The 18,628-nt window shown below is 37.1% G+C and overlaps 1 long non-coding RNA gene across 1 annotated transcript; it reads left to right on the top strand.

Moving 5' to 3' along the window:
• The first annotated feature begins 867 nt into the window (after positions 1-867).
• On the top strand, positions 868-6,874 carry LOC128113256 (uncharacterized). The gene is made up of 4 exons (XR_008219398.1): positions 868-970; positions 1,549-1,738; positions 2,738-2,821; positions 2,893-6,874. It is a non-coding gene; the product is annotated as an uncharacterized LOC128113256 (long non-coding RNA).
• The last annotated feature ends 11,754 nt before the right edge of the window (positions 6,875-18,628 follow it).

Below are 18,628 nucleotides of genomic sequence, written 5' to 3'. Positions count from 1 at the left end.
AAAGATCCAATAATCTCCTATTGAAAATGAAATAAGGCTAAGATAGAAACATAAAGGATCTTTTGTAAGAAAAATATCTATATTGGAATGTTTGAAATGTACTCACACTAAATCAGCACAATTCCAGAAAGCTGAACTCTGCATCTTGAAACCAAACACAGGGAACATATTTTCACAAAGCTGCTGTTCGTCCCCTCCCTGCTTCTGGCAGACAGAGCCTTTCCTTGACAAAGTTGTGAAGTCTCCGAAGAGCTCTGCTTGGTGCTTCCAGCTGCCCCTGTGCAGATCTGTGTCTCCTGCCAAGTCAAGCCCTCTGGTTTCTTAGTTGTGTGACATTTGTCCATATTTTGTTTGGAAATTACAATATTTCCCTTATAATTTTGGTTCTTCGGCATGGGAATATTTACAACGTGGTCTTTTTTTTCATACATTTTCTTATTTTTTTTCAATTAATTCAAGTGATGTTTATTGAGTATCTACTCTGTGCTAGTAGTCCATTGTCAGTATTTTGGGTCTAATGAAGATAAGGCAGTTTAAGTCTTAAAGAGTATGCATGCATGCATACAGGAGCAAACCTATCTATGACTTCTGTCTTTGTCATTAGGGATAGGAAAGCTTGGGTTGTCTCAGACCTAGAAAGCATTTGAAGAGATTTTAATCCTGACAATCATTTATGTTGTCGTTCTCTTCAAAAGAGCTAAAGGAAACTGTGGCTTCTGCTCACTGGCTTCATGAAGGATTAAGGTTTGGTCATCTCCTCTGTGGTTATGGGACAACCCTTTGCTCTAGATTTCTCCTACAAGCTTAGGATGTGGAAAAAAAATCTCTGCCAGCTAACCCTGATGTTCTCTCTTTTGTTTCTTTTTCCAGAATCGTGGATGGATAGTATATGTGTTGTAAATGATTATGTTAACTATTTTCTGATAAAAAAAAAAATTCCCTAACCCATCTGCTGTACTTTCTAATTTTGGTGAGATTTATTTATTATTCTTTATTTATTTGTGTTGCATGAGAAAGCATCTTCCTTGAATATACATGTGTGCAGGAACCAATGAAGGCCAGAAGAGTATTCCCTGGAGATGGAGTTACAGACAGTTGTGAGTGGCCGTGAGAGGGCTGAAAACTGAACCGAACCCTCTGTAAGAGCAATAGGTGTTCTGAACCACTGAGCCATCTCTCCAGTCCCATGTGCCTACTATTAAAACATACATCTTATCAAATTCAGTTTGACTTAGTACCCATTCCAAATTGGACAAGTTTTTCCCCTGTTCAATAGAATCAGAAACAGAAAAATGTGCACTCTGTGAATTAGTGATAACCAAATAGTTCTTGTGTTGTAGCAAATGCAATCCTCTTGTGCTCAGTTTTCTTGGATTATCCCTGGGAATCCATTCTCTTCCCTTCTCTGCCCAGCTCTGGGCTGACATCTGTACCTCTCCAGTGTTCCTCGGACAGGTGACTTGCATTTGGTTTTGTCAGTAGGTAGACAAGCACACACACAGAAAAGCTCATGGTATTTCTTCCCATATTTGTTTTGTTTTGTTTCAGTGCCGTGATTCCGACAGAATTTACACCTTCTCTTCAAAGGACTCTTCCTCAAGATCTCCAGCAATTCCTGGAGTCCCTCGGATACTATTTCCGCCTCTTGCTATTCAAGCTCAAGGAGTTGTATGGTTACCCTTCATTTCTGGCTTGTCAGGATCATCCTTTGTTGTTCCTTCAATTGTGCTACACCTCTGTGAGTAAACTAAACTCGGTTTAAAGGTCTCTTCCTGTGAGTTGTCTGAGATAACTTTGGTCTTTGTTAGGACAAAGCAGACTGTAGACTGGAATACACATCTTCCACAGACAGTAATCAGTCTGTGATAATGTGTTTTTGTGTTTATATGAGATTATAAGGAAGCGCAATTTAACACAAAGCCCATTGTAAAACATCTAGTGTTTGCTTGGGGATGTGCTAAATTCTTTGTAGAGAAAGATAATGATACATGACATTTGCTCTACTGAAATATATAGGATGGACTTACATTTAGATTGAGGACTACCAACCTTTTTATTTAGCTATTGAATTTTGAGGTTCAGAGAATCAATTATTTGATTGTTACAGGTTTGATAAAATACTTTCATATAAATGAACGGAGCTTAGTAAAGGTGAAATTACATCTGTAAACAAAATGCATTTCTAGAAAGCTGTGGTTAAAACTCCACATTAAAACTACTTTTTCTATGGTAATAGGGGGTGAAAAGAATTACAATTCAGTCTATACATGTATGAAACTGTCAAAGAATAAAAAATATTCAAAAATTAGTTTCCTTTCCAGTTAACTACGGAAATTTTAAATATTTCCTAGTGTGAATATTTAACACATCTTTAAAATAATTATTTTTGCAATTAAAAGTATTTTGTTAGCCTATAGTCATAGTCATATAATCCATTGTAGAAAACAAGGATTGGAATTAATTACGTCATTTTCTGGGATACTTAGAGTTATTGTTTGAATATTTTCTTTTCAACTAAAGACAACTATTTCAAGATGGAGAAATAGTCACATCTAAATATCAAGGATAGACATAAAGCTGTTCCACATGGAGAAATATCAAGAAGAAATACATGTGTAGATAATTGCTGTTGGTCATTGTCCTTTTAGGAGTTCCATAAACCATTGACTTCTGTAGAAATTGCTACAACTCAGAGCAGACAGTGCTTCTTATTTGAGCTTTCACTTTATGGTCCTAGGCCAAGATTCAACTGCAAGTTGTACGCTTGAAAAGACAGGACTTCCTGTTGTCCTCCAGCCCCTACTTTACAGGTTAAACAAAGGTGGGTCTGGGAAAGGTGCGGGCATTGTCTTAGGCAGTCAAGTTGGTGACAATCTTCTTCGTGTCTTCCAGACAAGCAAACAGAAAGGATTTCAGCTTCCACAAAACCAAGGACAGAATCCACTTCTGGGATAGCAGAAGGTCTTTCCAGCCTCTGAAGCAGTCAGGAAGGAAAGGTACATTTCAGAATTCAGGGTCTTGAGCATGTGAGGATTGGACACTTCCCAGGGTTTACTGCTACCAGTTTGGAAGATCCTGCCTTTAGAAGATCATGCTTTGTGACTGAGAATGTGGGAAAACCATCTCTAAATAAGAGAGTATCTTGATGAGTCCCTTGAATCCCAACCAAGTCCAACAATTCAAAATTGTGTGTTTTACAACCTGTTTCTGCTGAAGAATCTACACAGTGGTTCCTTGTTGCCCTCACCACTAGGAACAAAATCCTTGTTCTCATTCCCACTGAAGTTAGTGGAGGCTTGGATAGCCTGAGAGTAAATTTTTTATAAATCCTGGCTTGTATGCTCCCATTGCAATTAGTGAGGATTAGGATGCTATACTAGCTTTCTGTTGGTAGAGAGAAAGTAACCTTAGTTCCTTTGGCTAATTTGTGACAAAGAAGCATTCTTGGCTTTAACCAATGAAATCATGCTCATTTGTAAATGGATTAGTGCAGAATTTGCCTAGCTTTTTCCCCTTCCTACTTCAACTATACTTGCTATGGGTTTTAAAAAAATGCATGAGAACTATTTTATTCCTACTTTTTCATACTAAAAAGTTATTGTGGGAATTTCTCTTATTCCAGTTATCAATACACTAATGTGCACACACAGACACCCATACACACATGCAATCTTTTAATGCTATCTAGTTAGACAACTAGTCTTACTCTGAATCCTGTAAATATATGGGCTTTTAAATCTGGATCTGATATCATTGCTCTGTAATTCCAGTTGATAGGAATAGACAATGGCTTATGTGGCCTTCATAACAAGTTTAAAGTCAGCCTGTGCAAGTTAACAAGATCCTGTCTCAATTTATATGAACAGATAAATTAAACGCAGTGACGGAGTGTATGCCTAGCATGTACAAGACCCTAGGTTCAACCTCTGGTATTGCACAAAGCAAACAAACCCACTAGTAGAAAGCAGCCTTATAGATCAGTAGGAATTGATAGAAAAATAATAAGAGATGAAGGTACAGGTCAAGGATAGAACACTTACCTAGCATGGACAAGGCCCTGATTCAACCTTTATAACACGAATTCCTAAGTGATCTTAATAATAATAATAAAAAAAACCCAGAGCCAGATAGTAGGATAAATGCTGAAAGATCAGAGAGACAAAGGAACAAGCCACTGCCACGTCTCACCTCTAGGACCCCTTAGCCTGAAAAGCCTCAACCAATAGACCTCCAGCTGAATGAGCTTCCCCAGCTGAAAAGGTTTCAGCCAAAAAAGCCTCTAGCTGAAAGGAACGTTTCTGCTGAAAAGCCTTTAATTCCTGTCTCCTTACGACTTATATATCTTTCTCTGCCCAGCCATCACTTCCTGGAATTAAAGGCATGTGTGCTTCCCAGTACTGGGATTCAAGGCGTGTGCCACCACTGCATGGCTCTGCTTCTTGCCTAGACTGAATCAATCTCATGTAGTCCAGGGCAGCTTTGAACTCATAGAGATCCAGACAGATCTCTGCCTCCCAAGTGCTAGGATTAAAGCTGTGTGCCACCACTTCCTGGCATCTATGTTTAATCTTGTGGCTTATTTTATTAGGGTCTTCAGGCAAATTTTATTAGGGTACACAATATATGACCACAAACCTTCAGCAACACACACACACACACACACACACACACACACACACACACACACACTCAAGACTTAGACAACTTACTTTTGTACTAGCCAATATTAATATATGCCACATATAGCAAACTGAGAATGACATAGACTTTTGATACCACAAAGTCCAAACCCAGAAACACACTTCCAGTGACAAAGCTCTGTCTCTCTAATCTATCCAATCATTTCCACCAACTGGGGCCTAAATATTCAAATAATCAGCCTATGGGAGGCATTGTCATTCAAACCATCACAGATACATATGCATGTATATATCCATATTCTTAGAGAATTTATAGTGTGAATTCCTGTGTTTTTTTTTTAAGACAGGGTATCATGTTTTCCAGGTTGCCCTTGAACTAATCTATAGCCAAGAATGACCTTGAACTTCTTATCCTCTTCCATTTACCTTCAGGGTGCTGTGTTCACAGACCTGTGCCATCAGGCCTGGTTAATGTGGTATTGGCAAGCTCTCTATCAAATGAGCTATATCCTTAGCCTTACACTTTCTGAATTCTTCAGCAACACTGCTCCTATCCCTCTTTAAGTGGTTCCACCATTAGATGGGATTAAAACTGATGGATCACTTCATAAATTTCTCCACTTTTATAAAATTATCTAGTAATTAATTTTAGCAGCACCATGTTTCACAATTGTCGGGCCCACAATTCCTGTGCTAGTCTGTGTGAAAAGCATCTCCTGGAATTTTGCAATGCAGAAATTTCTGTAGCAGAAACAATTGGCTGTCTATCTCAGACCCATTACTAGCTTTTTCCTTTGTGGTAGGGCCACTGACTTATTTGGAAAGCCCACTCTCTTCCTCATGAATAGAACTCACTAAGCCAAACATAACACACAGTTGTTTGTCTTTGCTGGTGATTGGTTTTAGGGTGGACATATGACAAAGGTCTGGCATAAGGGAAGGTCTCTGGCAACCTCACTGATAAATAAAAAGACATGTCTGCTTTCTTATGCCAGCCATTGTCATGTGCAGAGATGTGATCCATGAAGCTGGGGAGAGTTTGTGCCTATAAAGAGAGAAGCCTGAGGGCAGGCTACAGTTAGTGGCCATGTGGCATGGCAAATCTGTGATGAAATACCACAGCTTTCTGGTCTACAACACACAATGACAGAATGACAACTCAGAACACTTAAAGTCAGGGACTCTCCAGCCAGAAGACAGCCAGAGCGTGAGTTCTCCGGTATCTCCCCACGCACTCTGGACAGTTTTCTGGCTGAGCACTGAGACACGTATGTGGGGAGAAGACCTCAGCTGCAGAAAAGGACTGAGATGAGATCTGAGCTAATGCAAAGCTGATGGTGGGGGTTCAGTCAAATTAACCAGACAGAGGACGACAATAGAATACAACGTGCCACTTACAAGGTCCAGAATGTGGTTGAAATTCTCTGAACATAGAGAGAATAAGAAAAGGGTAGCAGTCAACATACACCAGCATCAATATGTCCCCATTATCATAGTGAGCATTGGGAGACTTAAAGAAGCTGGGCTCAGTGAGATATACGAAGGTAAAGGAAAATGTGTTCATACTGTCTTCATAGCAGGGACGGAACTAATCAAAAGGAAGACAAACTAACATTAAAAAAATACAGTGTTCTAAAATTTTTTTACTTAATAGAATGAAGAGCTCAAAGGAGTCTATAAACTGAACTTAACTCAATGGTAGTTGTATATCTTAAAAATAGAGATAATAAGGTTTTGATAATAAAAAGAAACTTAAAGACCTGTGGCATAGTTGTATGCTTCATAATGTCCAAGAGGAAAAAATGCCAGCCTGTGGCAATAGCAAGAAGAACTGGCCAAAATTTACCTAACAAGGTGATAGACAAAATTTATAGACATGTATAAGTGTAATGACTCCTAAACTTGTGTAAATAACCGTCCTACATCTCTGAAAGCAATCCAAGTTGCTGTAGGAAATTTCACCAAAAGAAAACTGTGGTTCCCATTTGTGTCACTGGTGAATTCTAATGTTGATGAAGAAAAGACCCCAGTGTTGTGTATTTCAATAGGAAGAAGTTGAAGATTTCCAATTTATGTTATGGAATGAAGAGAAAATGTGAAAAAGACATTGAAAATATTAAACACAATATTAAAGCATTAAAGACCAATATCTTTTCTGAGAACAAAATAGCTCAAGAATTGCCTTATGAAGCCAAAACAATATATTAAAAAATCACATTAAATCTATTCAGTCTGACTAAGCATATTGTATCCCAGAAATATCTTTGCATTTTTTTCTTCCCCCCCCCTCCCTTCATTCCTCTTTTCTTCTTTTCCCCACCCCCTCACTCCCCCCCCCCTTTTTTTTGTCTGAGAATCAAAACTCAGGATCTCCTGTAGGTGAAGCATTTCTTCTACCACTGCCTGAGGGAAGGGTGCAGGTAGTGATCAGGCAACATAGTGCTGATAATGCAAAAATCATGACTTTTGGGCCTCAAGCACAAAACAACCCAGCAATTTCTGTGACTTTTGGGAAATGGAAGATCATCTTAGAAAAGAGACAATTAGAGAACAGGAGTTCCAATTTCCATTTGTAAGTTCAAGATCATTATGTGGCTAACCACTGAAACATGTATGTGTGGAAGAGACTTCAGTTCTGTCCTCCTCATTCTCATGCCAATGCTATTTTTAATTCTGATAACACAGAGAGATAAAATTTTTATAGCTTGTGCATAGTGAAAAATAAAAACATATTAATTTTTTGTAAGTATTAGGTGCACATATTAGAAAAAAGGCCTAGAATCATCTATCTCAAGACAGTTGGATTCAGAGTGAGCACAGAGAAAGAATTGCCAGCAGAAAATTGATAAAATCAAAGTCAGAAAATCAATAAACAATAAAATCTAGAGATAGTTCTTTGAAAAGTTGATGAAAGTGATAAACCTCTAAATGCTAAGGAAAAAGAAAACTATTTTATTAACAGCAGAAATTAAAAAAAGAATCATTAAAGATCCTATGACTATCGCAGCAATAACAAAGAAACATTGAGAGAATTCTTCACTCATAACTTTGATAACCTATATAAAATGTCAATTTTTTGAGTGATGCTACCTGTTGAAACTCATTCAAAAACAAGTAGAACAATATGAATTGACCTACATCTATTACAGAAAGTTATAAATAACTAGTAACATTCCAAATGTTCTCCTTTAAAAGATAAAAACATTAGGGATGCTTCATAAGTCATTCTACAATGTCATCACCAATCACACAACAAAACCAGATAATGATATTAAAAGCAATCAAAACTATAGACTGATACACTCATTAACATGCACATAAATATCCTCAATAAATTTTGCATATTGAATCTAACAATGCGCAAGTAAATTTATACAAAATGACCAAATGGGAACTATCCCAGGCTTTCAAGGCTGGTCAGTATTCACGTGATTAAATCAATAGATACTGACACAGAACTGGTTTGAGTTCCAAACACATTCATAATAAATAAATACTCAATGAAACTAGGAATAGAGATGAACTGTGACCTTGATAAAACCAGTTTTACATAAAACAACTACAGGTGTCATAACGCACTCTGGAAACATTTGAAGTTTTCCCAGTAGGACTAGAAACAAGATATGTGTGTATTCTTTCACCACTGCTTTTAAACACTGTACTGTAAGTCCAAACTCAGACAAAAATAAAGTAAAATTGCAAACACACACACACACACACACACACACACACACACACACACACACACACACTGAAGTAGATAAACTGTCTTTGCAGATGATATGACCATCCATGTAGACACTAAGAAACTGACAAATGCACTAATAGGTGAATGCAACAAATGTTAGCCTACAGAATTAATCAAATCCCTATATAGGAACAACAGAAAGAAGAAGTTGACTTGCAGGGTATTCAAAAGTCAAGGACGTGGAGACTCTGAATTATCAAGATGACAGTTCTTGTCAGCCTAATGTATATTTTCAAAGCAATCTAATCAAAATCCCCTCCAAAATACTTCCTTCAATATTCTCAACTTGAATCTTTAGGTTTTTTAATAGAGAAGCAAAACAAACATGCAAAGAAAAACTCAAAAGTTCCTATAAAGTTATGATAATTAAAACAGTATGGTATTGGGAAAAGAGCTGACAAAAGCCTCCATATAATAGAATAGAGAATCCGGAAATAGACTCACACCCTTTTTTACAACTGTACTTTCATGAGGAACAACACATTGTGGCAAGAAAAAAGAGTCTTTTGCTCACTGGTAGGAATAGAAAATAAGTCACTTTGGAAGAGTTTGACAGTTTCTTACAAAAGTAAACACTACTCCCAGCATATAATCCAGCAATCACTTCTTGGAAGTTTCCCAAATCAACAGGAAAGCCATGCTCCCTCAAAAGTTTCCACATAAATGTTTACAGCAACTTTATTCATAATTGCCCAAACTTGGAAGGAACTTAGATGCCCTTCAGTAGGTGAGTGGATAAATAAACTGTTGCATTCAGACACTGGAATACTAATCAGTGCTGAAACGAAGTGAGCTAGTAAGCTGTGGTGAGCATGGGAAAGACATAATGAATATGAGTAATTGAATGAAACAATCCTGAAAGGAGGAGGCCATGCATGATTCCAAGTATGTGGCATTCCAGAAAAGGCACAACCATGGAGACATTAACAATCAGTGGTTGCCAGGGCTTAGGAAGAAATGTAGGCGCTAAATAGGAAGAGCATAGGAGATTTTTAGGGCAGTGAGCTAGTGTACGTAAGAGTAGAACAGTCATTACATGTCATTATTCATTTGTAATCACTCACAGAAGAGAAAACACTGAAAGTAGCCATTATGTAGATACTGGGATTGGGTGATGATACATCAATACAGGTTGACTGATGATTACAGATGTGGTTATCTGGTGCAGGATATGGTAGTGGGCAAAGGTGTATGTGTTGGAGATGGGAGATGTATGGGAACTCTGAGTTTTCTTCTCAGATCATTTATGAATCAAAAATTTTTCTAAAAATGAAATTTATGAATGAACAAAGGGAATTTCGGACATTAAAAACTAGTAACAGTATAATATGTATAATCACATAAAATAAGTTTTACAACTTAGGCAAAATGAGTGAACTTATAAAGAAAATGCTACCCCCCAGTAGAAAATTTGGAAGTCCTTATATTAAAGAAATTGTATTTTACTTAATAAACCTTACCTTCAAAGAAGACTGTAAGCCCAATGTCCTTAATGGTGAGTTGTTTCAAGTATTTCAAGCATTATCAGACAAAGATATTCTGATAATCCTTTACAAATTCTGTCACAAAGTAGTGTACAAAGAACCACATTTCAACTGACTATCTACCTGTCACTAGTCACACTAAGTAACTCATGATGAATCATAGATTTAAATGTAAAAGCTCAAATCATGAAATGTTTTGTAAAAACCATGGAAGGGCTTACTCATGATGCTCAAAAAAAAAAAACCTGTTTCTTAGGTTCATAAATAATAACTATGAAAGTGATCATTTCTAGTTTTTTTCTAAACTAAAACTTTAAGCTTATCAAGACACTAATTAAAGAAATGAAAAGGCTGGTCACAGATATGAAGTAAAGATACATAAGCTATGCATCTGGAAAAAAATTGTTACCTAGGTATGTGAAGGAGCCCTGTGTCTTAATAAGCACAAGACAAACTGGTCAAAATTATTAAATTGTTGTGAAAAAGATTAAAAGTATTTAAGGGCAGTAAATGCATGAAAAGGTGTTCAGCATTATCAGACATTAGAAAAATGTGAATTTCACCTGATATCTCCTGTCAGCAAAACTAACGGGATTTTTGGGCAGACGAGTGACTGCATCCATTTTAAGGTAAACAGAATCATTGTAGCTATTGTATGAAAGCTAGACTTTTCAGAGAGATCATTTTTGACAACTTGAGCCACATTCAAGAAAAAAGGTGGAATGACAGCCTTAAAGGTGTTGTATCCTTGATACACGTAAAAGTATTAAGAGCATGGTGTGCCGATGAGCTGTGTGTGTACCAGAATTAGAGATGGAACAGCACTGGGTTTTGTCTTGGAGAAAGGTAAAAACTGAATTAATTTAAGATACTGAGAAAGGCCGGGCGGTGGTGGCACAAGCCTTTAATCCCAGCACTCGGGAGGCAGAGCCAGGCAGATCTCCATGAGTTCGAGGCCAGCCTGGGCTACAGAGTGAGTTCCAGGAAAGGCGCAAAGCTACACAGAGAAACCAGAAAAACCAGAACCCCTCCCCCCCTCAAAAAAAATTAAAAAAAAAGCCAAAAACAACAACAACAAAAAGATACTGAGAAAGAATAGGAAAAAGCTGAAATTGAAATGTTCCTGAATATATTAGATATAGAGATATATTAGAGAGATAGAGATATTGGATCAGGAGAAAAAATTATAATGGGCAAGGGGCCATTATAGAGTGCAGATTCTGGAAAATGCATGGTGATTTTGTCTATGGAAGCTTTTAAAACTTGATGCTTATTGCTCCTGTTTATGCAATGAAATAGAAAACTGGGCCATCGGCTGAATTTCTTTTTACCTTCTTAAAATTTAAAAATTTATACATTTATCCCAGAAGCTCAACTTCTAGGAACCTATCCTTTATAAACAAAACATTGACATTAAGGGGTGGTTGCTTATACCTGCCTTCCCAGCACTTAGAAAATTGAGGCAGGAAGATAGTCATAAGTTTCAGGACAGTTTGTGTTGAGACTCTCTCCCTGGTTAATAAAAAATGTACTAAAGGAGGAAAGAAATAAAACACTGAAATATAAGGGTATAAATATATATTTTAATATCAAATATAAATATTTTAGTATATTATTTATGTAAAATGTTTATAAAATATGAATAAAGATATTAAAAATAAAAACTAGCAACTTTAAATTGTTTATTTGAAAGTATAGACAAGAAAGAAATTTATTTTCCAGGAGGAATAATTTTCTTTTCTTTCTTTTTCCTTTTATCATATTATATTGTTTAGTTGTGGAAAGAAACACATATTGCTTTTGAATACTCACCTAAAGAAAACCGATTTTTAGGCTGGGCAGTGGTGACACATGCCTTTAATCCCAGCACTCGGGAGGCAGAGCCAGGAGGATCTCTGTGAGTTTGAGGCCAGCCTGGTCTACCAAGTGAGTCCCAGGAAAGGTGCAAAGCTACACAGAGAAACCCTGTCTCGAAAAACCAAAAAAAAAAAAAAACAAAACAAAAAACAAAAAACTGATTTTTAAAGTCCTGGTCTGAATAGTCTCTGTGTTTAGATCTTACGTGTATATCTGCCATTATACTTTAGTAATATTACTTGATCTCATTATATTTCTACTTAATTTCTATTTAGTTCTAGCAGCAATTGTGTCTATTTGGTTATAGACACAATTACATTTACTGTAAATGTAAATGTAATTGCTCTTTATAGGTCTTGTCTATTTAATACCTCTTGAAAGTCTTCCAAGTTTTGTATCATGTTTTAAATTATCAATAGTCTTTATGAATTTTTTCATTAATGTGCCATGTTATAATAATGTACTTTATCACTATATTTCGTGTCAATTTTTCTTTCAATTGTTATTTTAATCTACTTCATGTCACTATTTCCCAATGGGGATTGATGAGTTTGCATCCTTTTCATCTATTATTACTGTAAGGACACTCAATGACCATTACAGATCTTTTTTGTTGCTGTTTTTGTTGTTGTACTTTTCTTTCATTATAGTTGCAGATGGATGATAGTTTTGATTACAATTAAGAATCAAAATCTCTGATTTCTAATTTTTGTTGTGATTGACTAGTATTTTCTCATAATAGATTTTCTTTAAAGGCATTTTTAATATTTATTTATTTTATTATTTTTAATGTATATGAGTTTTTTGCTTGCATGTATGTATGTGTCTGGTACCTGTGAAGGTCAGAAAAGGGTGTTAGATCCTCTGGGACTGGAGTTATAGACAACTGTGAGCTTCCAAGTGGGTGCTGGTAATCTAATCCAGGTCTTCTGCAAAAGCAACAAGTACTCTTAACCACTGAGCCATTGCTCCAGAAACCCATAATAGTTTTTTTTTTTTTTTTGCTTCAGCATCATTATCGTACAAAAGACTATTTGATCACATTAAAAGATTTTACTTTAATAGAACAGAGTTCATATGCTGAAGTTGAGGTCTTTCCAAAGTTTGTATATTGGTTCCTAAAACTCACTATAATAGTATTTCAATGTATTTTAAGTGAGTAAGTAAGCCATGAAATTTCCACCCTAATGGAGGAGATTTAGACTCTTACAAGACTCGGGGAAACTCTCTGTCCACTTTTCCTTGCAAGCATGCAGTCAGGAGGGGTCATCTATGAAGCCAAGTGAATTTACTGACTTTGTTGATGACTCAGTCTTGGATGTCCCAGATTTTAGAAGTGTTATCAATATATCCCCACTGTTTAGAAATTACCCACTCTACAATATTTTGTTATAAATGTCCTATGGATTTTGATATATGAATAATATTATCCCCAGAACCACCAGAATTATTAGCCTTCTTCCCAGATAGCTAACAATACATTTTCCTGATTCACAGAGACCTCAGCCAAGATTTGTTGCATTTTTGCTTCTATCAACCTGTATGCTAGGGCAGGACCTGTACTCTAGAGAACTCTAAAGAAGTCATGTTGCGTCTAGTTTTCAGAACAAAGGGCTTTGCCTGAAATTGCATCTCATTTGGTTTATTCCCCTCCCTCCTTGCTTCTGCATCCCTATTTTTCCCTGAGAACATTTTCCTTGGACATCACATGCACAGGGATTCTTGTGTTTGAGTCTGTTTCAGGGAAACTCAGTCTAAGAATACTATGTTAAACATCCTGGCTTGGTTTATCTTCTGCTTCACCTAGAACAATGACAGCCCAAGGTACGACATCCTGCTCACTACCTCCCAGTTCCAAGTTCTGACCCTTTGTTTCTCCGTGTGCTTTCCTGGACTAGGGCTGGCTTGGCTTTGGTTCTCAGGCTTTTTTGACTTGACATAACATATAACACATATGTATGAAATATGTACTTTTACTTTATTCCTAAACCTTCACTCTGGTTTCTGTTTTGGAGGGAGGTTTCTGAGTAACAAACAACTAAGGTATTTTAAAAAGAAATTATGAAATTTGTATCTTATTAAAACCATAAAATTGTATACAAATTTTGGCAATAATTTATTAATCTATAGGAAATATATTATTGACTAAAATTCAACTCTATTTGAATCATTAAGATTATAGTTAGGAGGAGCCAAGATCTGTCAACTTTTTCTAATCAAGTTGCATTTGCTTTTGCTGATTTTACATTCCTAGAAATCTTCTCTAGTAGGATTACTTTCTATCCAGGCTAAATTGTAAAAGCCAATTTGTTTGCTGTCTACCGATCCTCAGTCCTTTAAACATCCTGGCTTGGTTTATCTTCTGCTTTACCTAGAACAATGACAGCCTAAGGCATGAATGACGTCCTGCTTACTACCTCCCAGTTCCACATTCTGACCTGTTGTTTCTCTGTGTGCTTTCCTGGATTAGGGCCGGCTTGGGTTTGGTTCTCAGGCTTCTTTGATTTGACAGCACATTTGGACACATTTCTGCAAATTGACCCTTGGCATTTCTCTTTGGAACATAGCTTTGTCTTTAAACTCTGACAGTGTGAATTATAGATGCAAGCAAGAAGTACTTCTACCTTGTGAGACCGCCTTCAAACTCCAGCCATTGAGGCCAGACACTCCAGCTCTCCTTCAGAGCAGAGGATTGGAGAGCTGCTTCCTGGCTTTCTCAAATGTCATTACTTACCTACTATTTTGAAGACAAGCTTTATGAACACTGGATTATTTCCAGCAGTAAAAGCCCTTTATTATTTTTTTCCATGCGATATATTTTGATCATTTTTCTCCCTCTCCCGACTTCTCCCGGATCCTCTCCATCTCCCTACCCAACTCACTTTTCTCTCCCTACCCTCTTTTCTCTCTGCTCCCAAATAAACCCCCAAAACAAGAAAAAAAGAAGCCCACCAAAATAAAACTACCCCTCCCCCCAAAAAATCAAGAGTTCATTTTGTGTTGGCACCTATTTCTGGGCATGGGACTTGCTCTTGAGTGTGGTTTGATACACCCAGTAACACTCCACTAGAGAAAACTACTTTTCTGTCTCCTGGGAGATATCAATTGCAAATCGCTTCTTGGCTAGGGCTGGGGCTTTGTTTTCACATTCCATTTTCAGTGCCTGGATTCTGTCTGGCTTGAACCCATGCAGGTCTTACACACCTTTGCACACTCTCTGTGAGTTCTTACGTCCATTGATCCTGTTGTGTCTGGAAGACACTGTTTCTTTGGAGTCATCCATAACTTCTGGCTCTTAGAGTCTTTCCCCCTCCTATTCTGCCTAGATTATTGAGCCTTGAGGAGAGGGTGTTGATAAAGACATCCCTAAAATCTTTTACTCTCTGTGAACTGACCAGTTACAGGTCTCCGTGCTCTTCCTTATCTGTTCTTAAATATATTCTTCTTCTCAGCCTTACTTTAGTTGCTTCTTTCCTGACATTTAAAAATACCCATGGGGGCCAGCAAGGTGCCTCAGTGGGTGAAGGTACCTGTCACCAAGTGTGGCAACCTGAGTTTAATTCCCTGGAATCAAGCCATGGAAGGAAAGAACTGACTCCTGCAGATTGGCCTCTGACCTCCACCCACAAGCCATGATACACACACACACACACACACACACACACACACACACACACACACACATACACACACGTGTGCGCGCGCACACACAAGCCATGATACACACTCACACACACATACACAGAGAGACAGAGACAGAGACAGAGAATAAAATAAAATATAATTTATAAAGAAGAAAATGCTCGCCGGGCAGTGGTAGCTCACACCTTTAATCCCAGCACTCAGGAGGCAGAGGCAGGCTGATCTCTGTGAGTTTGAGGCTAGCCTGGTCTACAGAGCGAAATCCAGAGCAGGTACCAAAACTACACAGAGAAATCCTGTCTCGAAAAACAAAACAAAACAAAACAAAAAAAAAGAAAAAGAAAAAGAAAGTGCTCATGATTTATTTCACTCGTTCTAATGTAACCTGTGACCTATTTTAAGAGATTTTCATTAATATAATCAGGATATGAAGTCTCCAAGTATTAATTTTGAACTTGAGAAATGTGTTAAAGTTTAATTAACTGGTTGGGAATTTAGCTCAGTGGTAGAGTGCTTGCCTAGCAAGTGCAAGGCCTTGGGTTCGGTCCTCAGCCCTCTCCTCCCCCAAAAAAAAGAAAAGAAAAAAAAAGTTTAATTAGCTAAGATTTGTAATCATTCTAAGCAAGATCACTAAAAGACCAAACAGTCTTTATAAGATAATATAATTGATATAAAGAATGTTGTAACTGGTTCATAACTCAGAAAGTCATATTTTTTTGCTGAATCTAAGTTTTATATGTGTGTGTATTTGTGCATGTGTATGATGAGTGAATTAGCTCATCATTGTTTTTGTTCCAATTTTACCTTGCTGAAATTCTTTTTGTTTTTCTGTATAGCTAACATAAATTACAAATAATATCCTGGCTCATCTCCAATTCCTAACAAGGATCCCAGAATGGTTTGAGATTAAGCATCAGGGTGACTGACAGGTGATTTAAGGGACAACATTGTTATTGGGAAGTATATTTTCTCCCAGCAATCTTTTTTAAATGTGTAGCCCAGGCTGGCCTCGAACTCATGACCCTCCTTCCTCCGCCTCCTTCAGGAAATCCTACTGGTGTGCGCCACCACAACCAGCACGATTTTTTTTTTTAGTTGAGTTTCCATGGTGATATAAGACAACTCCTCAGCTGAAATGCAACAGATGTTCTAATTGAGCCACAAATAGGAGAGTGGAGAATTCGTTCACAAGTTTGCAGATTCAGCAACACTGATTGATGATAGAGCAGAATGGGAATTCAAGGCATGGTGAGTGATAATGGGATGGAATGGGAATCCTGGGCATGGTGTAGTGCCAAGTCCCAAAACTTGTTCAAATACGTATTTTCTAGAAACATGTGAAGATCTGGGGACACAATGTCTATACAGACCTATTAAATAAATATCAGAGCATGATGATAGTATCATCACCAACCTGCAGGCCTTTTTAGAGATTTAATTCTATGGCAGCCTCTATTATACATTGGCTTTGTTCTTTTTTGCTCACACATTTAATTCAAGATAAAAAAAATTTGTCTTGACTAACACTTGGTCTAATTTTCCTTGGATCAGCTGTCTCCAAACTGACTATATTAAAATAATAACAGTTTTACTATATTGCATAGGTTCAGTGGGTGAGAAATTCAAGCTGAACTAAAATATTCTCTTCATGGTATGGAGTAGATCATTCATGCAACAGAATGTTTTAAAGTCATTAGTTTAAATAATAATAAAGTATAGGCAGATGGGAGTTTTAATTGTTAAATAGGAGAATAAAATTTTGTTTTATAAATGGCAAATGGCTCATCCATCCTTCATTTGGGTTGTAGCTAATACAGTGAATATTAATTATATGTATCATCTTTGCTAGATCATCATACTTAAATAATTAACATGACAGCCTAAACATTGCTGTATTTTGTTAAATATAACTTTCATTATAAAGAACTTGCATATAAAATCATTACTCGCAAGATTAGTCAGAATCAAAGTCTACACATATAAATGAACTTCTAAACAGTTAGAATAACCATGCTGATATTGCAGTATTTTTTTAAAATAATTAAGATTTACTACCATTTCCTATTTTCTTAAATGATATCAACCAATCTAGGAATGCATTACAGATTTAACTAATAAGTCTAAAGGGACCAAACAGTTGGCTTCTGAATACTCTCCCTATATTTTCTCAAATCCTGATGAGACAGAAAAAAAATGTGCATAATCATAAACTTACATTGTGAAGGTAATACACCTTCAATTCCAAAGACCAGCATTGAAGAAATTACCCAATGGAAAAAAATGGGACAGGCTAGCACCATCTAGAGCCAGAACACTTAGCTGCTCTACACTGTGTTCTATCAGGATAACCTTGATCCTTCTGTACTTGGAATTTTACTGCCCTCCTAAGACAAGTAGATGGAGTCTAACAGAGTCTTCTGAGTCGGAAAAGCTGTTGCCCCATGATCTGCTGTCAACATGGTACTAACTCATGTACCCATGGTACTAACCTTTCTGACCCAGGCTCTCTCTTCCTTGTTTCTGAGAGCCTCACCACAGAAAAGTGAGAAATAAATTGGATACTTCCTTGTAACCTTAGCCAAAAATCCAAGAACTTGCATTTCAGAATAGGATCTTGGACCCTACAAGAATTGCCTGATGATACTTCAAGTAATTTTGCTATGCCAAATTTCTGGTGAAGAATTTCCTGGGCTCCCCATAGACGAAGTGCTCCTTACCATCATATATTTCCACTATGTTCAGAAATTCTCACATGCTTTTCACAGAGACACAGCTTCCCTCTATGAATATGATACCTAGAAGAACTATCAAGAAGTTGTTTCTAGGCCTTCTCTGGTTAGTAGTCATCCCACCATCATAGGTGAGGGCAGTGAGTTTGATAAATCAGTAAGAGTTGCTTACAGAATCATTTTCCTTTATATCAATGGCATCCCCAAAGGTCAAGAGGCATTGTCTCATATAGTCTTCTGTGACAAGTATGGACATTTTCCCTTTTATAATGGACTTCTCCATTCTACAGTTGAGGATCAGGAGATTCGCCTAGTAAATCATCTTTTGATGACTTCCCTCTTCTTTCTGACTGCTGTATTCTTCATCTAACTTTCTATGGACATGAAATGGACGAACTTCATCTAACATGAAGTGGATGAATAATAGCTCTGAGAACCCTAGGAAATGATCCACATTACTGCAACAGGTACCCTTTCCTCATTTGGACTGCCATAAGAACAAATAAATAGGCATTTACCCCTGTATTT

This window comes from Peromyscus californicus, unplaced genomic scaffold (assembly GCF_007827085.1).
Source record: "Peromyscus californicus insignis strain IS unplaced genomic scaffold, ASM782708v3 Scaffold_18__1_contigs__length_77618521, whole genome shotgun sequence".
NCBI classification, from domain to species: domain Eukaryota; kingdom Metazoa; phylum Chordata; class Mammalia; order Rodentia; family Cricetidae; genus Peromyscus; species Peromyscus californicus.
The sequence above is the reverse complement of the archived record's forward strand: the minus strand, read 5'-3'. Positions and strand labels throughout refer to the sequence as shown.